Raw genomic sequence first — 6,432 nt, 5'->3', positions numbered from 1 at the left:
ATGGACTAAAGCTTGTCGCTGTAGTCCCTGAATATATATGGATAAAATGCAAATTGCAAAAAATAGAAAAAAAACAAAAGCAAAAGAACAAACAAAGAAAAATTAATATAAATAAAAACCACCTCTCTTACCAACACACACTCACATGCACACACGCACGCACGCACGCACACTCAAAAAGACAAAACAAAAACAAACCAAAAAAGACAAAATCAAAATCAAAACCAAAAACAACGCCCCCGCCCCCCTCCCCTTAAAAAAACCACCAAAAAAAACCAAACCAAAACAAACAACAACAACAAAACAGCAGACAAACAAACAAAAAAAGGTCAATGTTTACAGAGATTCCTTGCAGCAGTTTAGCATAGATTCAAACATATCACACAGATTCAAACATATCACACTGACTCCGTCCATGTTATATCCCCTCGAGCGCAAGGTAGAGTGAGTGAGTGAGTATGGCTTTACGCCACAAATAGGATTCACACATTGTACCCACGAGGAGAATCGAACCCGGGTCTTCGGTGAGAGGAACGAACGCTTTGCGTTAGGTAGAGTGATAGCATACTTGTCAACTCGTTTTGATACGACGTGTCTGGGAATCGAACCAAAACCACAGAGAATTCGCTCTCGAGGCAGACGCTTTGTCTGCTGAACCTCTCCCCTTGCCCTCAGTGAGTTTCTTCTGTGGTCCGTTACAAGGGCTGCATATGTTAAACATTCTGGGTTTTACAGGGATAATAAACAGGCACATACAGCGCCTGCCATGACTTGTTGATATTTGATGTGTTTCGGGGCACCCCCTTGTTTCCTGACGTCTGTGTGTATGGCGTGAGAGACGGGGCAGACACCTTCACGGGCAACAAGCATGGCATCTGCATCGACCTCGACGACTGGCTAAAATAAACGTCAGGTGGCGCTGCATACAGGTCGCTGGCAGACGACAACATCAAACTTGGTTATGTCTTTATTGACCAATCGTGCGCACTGTTGACGCACGCACATCATCTGGCTGTCGGTGACTCAGCATTGGTCAGCAACAGCTTGCCTCGTGTTGACACAAAACTGATTACACTTACATAATAATTCATAACTCCTGACCTGACACATCATGTCGTGATGTGGCAAATGTAGCGATGGTGGCATAACAAGTTAACAACGAACTAGCAGGCAAAAGAAAGTCTGCACCATTACTGCCAGTCTGTCTCACAGTCCGTGAACCATATTATTTTCTCTACACCCTAGTCCTCCCTGCAATGTAGCCTGTCTCACAGTCCCTGAATCATATCATTTTCCCTACAGCTTAGTCCTCCCTGCAAAGTAACCTGTCTCACAGTCCCTGAACCATATTAATTTCCCTACAGCAAAGTCCCTGAAGCAATGCCCAAGTTCCGCTAGCAGAGGCTCTGAATCTCTGGTCTCCTTTTCAGTGAAGATGGGTTTATTTGTTACAATCAAAATGATATATATTCAGAGACGAAGCGTTAGTCTACATGTCTGCTGAAAATGTTTGAACATGGAAAGGTTATTCTATGGTGCCATATTTGAGGTACCACAGCTGCAGCCGTAAGTAAGTGCAGTTGGTTAATGCTAATGACGTTTTGATGATGTTTGTAAAAGTTTGTGCTCTCCCTTTTGCCCGGCAAACCATATATTAGAAGTCAATATGACATGAATTACACCAAAACAGGGACACTAAACTGACCCCGAAAAGAAAGTACACCTCTGGTACTTTGGAATCTATTTTATTAAAAACTGTTACTTGTGATCTACACTGGCAAGTCAGAAACATTGTATAGATGTATTTCCGAAATAATAAAAAAAGTCAAGTGTACTTTCTTTTTGTACTTCGGTTTATATTCAGAATACTTCTTTCTTGAGTTGTCGATATCAAACTGAAATACCATGGTGATGTTTGAGTGAATACAACATCGATGTCCTTTGCAAATGTTTCACATCGTACAATGTTTGCGATCACCCCTTTAAGACACTACGCTCAATCTGAATCAATGTAGACTATGGTCTTCTTGCATTAAGGAGAGTGATCTAAGTTCTGTCGCAACAAACATCCATGAGAGAAAACACTGAGATCGATGCTGGGTTTCACATTGTGAAGCTATTTTTGTCGTACTTGGAGACAATGAAATACCAATCGCAGATGCGAAACCTTTTGTTGAAAGGCAATATATGAAAAGAGACATAAAGATGACGTTGGCACGTTGACACATGTCTAGTGTTTTGGTGTGTACGTGTGTGTTTTTAAAATAAAAATGAGGAAAGTGAAGAAAGTGTCTCTTTTCGTGTAGCTAGCTACTGGTTTTTATGCCGTCCACGTTATATTATGACAAAACAGATATGTCTAGATTTGGATTCCTTGAAATATACCATAAAAAAGTAGAGGTTATTAGGTTTACAAGACTGATAAAATTCAAATGATGAAGCCAAGGAGGAAGCGGGTGATGAAGTGAAATGAAGGGAAAATGTGACACTTTATTCCATTTCTTTGGAAATATTTCACCTGTATGGATACATACTACTTTTTCTCATATAAATTGGTATTTGTTAGTGGTATACTCACAAAATGGAATACCCCCTACTCTTTTGAATGGTATAGTGTTTATTATGTTTGAGTTTAAAAATAATTTTGATGAGTGATTAGAAGCCTGAGAAACATAGAACAATATTAGTGTTTGTCCAGGATATAGTAAAGTTTCAATTTTTGTTTAGAAAATTGAGGCACGCATTAACAGATTTGATGTTAAATGAAGGAAACATACATGTGAAGATCAAACTACTTAGATAAATTAATATAAAAAAAATCCCAAAAGAGAATAATTAGTCTCGATTATCTCCCCATACAGACTCTATCAGTCGTAAAATGCATTAAACTGGTGAGAATATTATATGAATGCTCCAGTGAAAATCAGAAGTGACTCCAGGTGTTCATGTCAATGTGCTGGAAGATTATTTCCATCCATTTTCTATTGCTTTGTGTCTGTTGAGAGTGAAATGTGTACCAGAGCGTTAGTAATCATTCGAGATTAAACAAGTGTTCATAATTGTTTCCATGGAAAGCTGAACTTGGACAATGTAAGTGATCGTTATATCAGTACTTTGCTTCTTCAGGATGGAGGTTTTTAGTACAGGGTATCGTGCAATGATTTAGTGATGTTGCTATATTTACGTTGCATTTGTGTACTTTGCAATATGAAGTAAATATCCTCTGCAACGACAACGTCAGGTCAGGAGGTTACGACGACGTCGACTTACCAGCCATAGACCAAGGGGCCCGTTTCACAAAGCGGTCGTTAGGCTACGACTGTCTTAAGTCTATTTTAAACTATAAGACTATTTTGTGAAATCGGGCCCAGGTTGTTTTCTCAACGTCAGAACCAAGATTAGTCTCTGAGGTGAACATTTAAAAGAAAAAAGGTTCAGAGTCTACTAGTACTACTACTGCTACTACAACTACTACTACTACAACTACTACTACCACCAGTAGTACTAATACTATAACTAACACCACCACACCACCACTTCCACTAGTTCTACTACCACTACTGCTGCTGCTGCTACTACTACTACTGATACTACAACTACTTATACTACTACAACTACTGATACTACTACTACTACTACAACTACTGCTGCTGCTACTATGTGCTACTACTATGAGGATTCTAATAGATTAAGTCAAGATACTCACGGCAAGTCGCCTGAGAGAGTGACAAGTATGGGTGACTGTATTGATGTTGTGTCAATGTAATGTCAAACCCAGGTTTGCCTGACTCGGTGACTCACAGACCGCCGTCCTCGACTACTACTACTACTACTACTACTACTACTACTACTACTGCTGCTGCTGCTGCTGCTGCTGCTGCTGCTGCTATCGCTACTACTATTTCATTAATATAATCACTTTTGTAGAATAATCTTATTATTACACTACTCCCATTTTAAGACCTAACCATATTCCTTTCCTAAGGACGCTAATTTCTGCTTAACCTCTCTGCAATAAACATAAGAACACGGTATCTACGTAAACATTCTGAGAGAAAGATGCGTAGATAGAGAAGTCACACTCCAGACTACCACTCGGAAACACATAAAACTTGACAGCATCTTCCGGCATAATTTCCGATCGGAGTTGCATCGCCTGGGTCACCGAGTACTTCACCTTTTCACCTACCTGTATTACACGAGCGTCTCATGCATATCGCAAGAGGCGACTGACTGGATCGGGTGGTCAGGCTCGCAAATGTGGTTGACACATTTCATCGTATTCAATTTGCGTAAATCGATTCTCATGTTGTTGATCACTGGATTGTCTGGTCCAGACTCAATTATTTACAGACCGCCGCCACATAGCTGGAATATTGTAAAAATGGCAGCCCATCAGGGAGTTTTCTTCACAATACCGACACCAACCACGTCACGATTCCGGAAACAGTGTAAAGGTCGCTGATGACAGGTGCCAAGTTTTAAGGGAATTAACAGTATTTAGTGACATACAGTGGCACGAAGCCGAATTAATGCATTTCATTTCTTCATATGTTTGTATGTGCATATTCACGGGTAATGACGCACCGAAACATCAACACTGACAGCGAAGACGTGCGCAAGCGTCATTGTTTACTCGATATGAAATGGTTTTGTCTGAGCCATGACCTGGTCGAATGTGAAATCATTCAATCAGGATCATGGCGTTCTGGGGTGCCCAAGGGAGGCAACTGTGGTCCTTGTTAGTAGCAATGAGTGAGTGAGTTTTAGGTTTACGTAACCCTTAGCAGCATTCCAACAATATCACAGTGGGAGACACCAGAAAGAGACCTCACACATTGTACTTATTGGGAATCAAACCCAGATATTTGGATTGACGAGTGAACGCTTTAGCCACTGGGCTAAAATGTGTTGGTAAGCTATATGCAAACGGGACCATGGACAGTGGTAATATGACTAGCAAAATATTCAAGACAGGGCAGCGCTTGGTTCATTTGCTGCAGGGTCTGTATGACAGATAGCATAGTGGGCTAAGCATTCGCTCGACACGCACAGGTTTTGGTTCGATTTCCCTCATGGTTTAAAGTTAATTTCTGTTCTCGCCTGTGGTGATATTGCCAGAGCTTTGCTTCCTAATAAAAATGGTACAAAACCATACAGGGCAAGATGCCCGTACTGACTGGTCCTCTCCTGTCAACATTCCGTTGACTCGGTTCTCCACGGACACCCAATTTTATGAAATTATTTGAAAATGCCACTTCGAAAGTTCATCGACTCGATCTGTTTAATAAATGCCATCTAAAATTAACCCCGCTGTATACCCAACATGGCTCATAACATAATTACCTTGATTAAAACACAAATTTGTTTATTTCCCCCAAATCAAGTCAGTCACATTCCCACACTGTGTTTTCATCCAAGAGAGGTTAAACAGTTGTTTGTTGGCTGTCATGGCCCTTTCGAGTAAACACATACCGCGACGTGTAATGAAAACGTCACAACAATGGCAGTTGGGCTATTGTCTTAACAATAAACAAACATCGAGGACAATCAGCATCTTTGGTCTGACCAGTACAGGGTCATACCAATATTGTATCCCCATTTTGCAAACGATTTTTTCCCCAAACAGGCAAACATACCAGAGCTGTGCCAACGCAAAACCGGAAGTGTAAATATTGTTTTATTTTTCTGTTTAACAAACAGCCTGATGACAAAATGGTGCTGTGTAATTTGAAATATTTCGTAAACAAATTACGAAACTATGCTTAAGTCGTGCAGGTGGCTTTGCATCTAACGGTCTGACATTTTGGATGCCGGTGATGGCATCGTGAGATTTGTGAATGAATCAGTGTTCTGAAGCCAGCATCTCTCATGTGATGTTGGAACCAGACTGTTTGTCCCTGGCAATATCAACATCATACATTCAATACAGTTTGGGGCTGTTTCACAAGCAGCTTTGAATTATCCTCCAAACGGGCCACATGTCCTTCCGAATTTATGAAAGTGATCGGTGATCTGAAGCTGAGTATGTATGTCTGTATGTCTGTATGTCTGTCTGTATGTCTGTCTGTATGTATGTATGTATGTATGTGTGTGTGTGTGCGTGCGTGCGTGTGTGCGTGTGTGCGTGTGTGCGTGTGTATGTATGTATGCGTGTACGTATGTATTCGTATGTACGCACACGTACGTACAGTCAAGTTCCGTTAACCTAATTTCCGTGTATTACTCAAAAGACGATAGAAAACACGATACGCTTTTCTAATATAAACCTTTGCTTTGTCATGTCATTAACTGGAAAGAATTCGGTTTTCTTTTTAATGTAATATCTAGATATACTGAAGCACTCAAAAAACACATATCTATTTATTGGGTAGAAATTTCCGCAAAACAGGCGCTAAAAATTTAAACAGGTTGTTCTGTGTACTTAGGAAT

Source organism: Haliotis asinina, chromosome 10 (assembly GCF_037392515.1).
Source record: "Haliotis asinina isolate JCU_RB_2024 chromosome 10, JCU_Hal_asi_v2, whole genome shotgun sequence".
NCBI lineage: Eukaryota > Metazoa > Mollusca > Gastropoda > Lepetellida > Haliotidae > Haliotis > Haliotis asinina.
Note: the sequence above shows the minus strand (reverse complement) of the source record.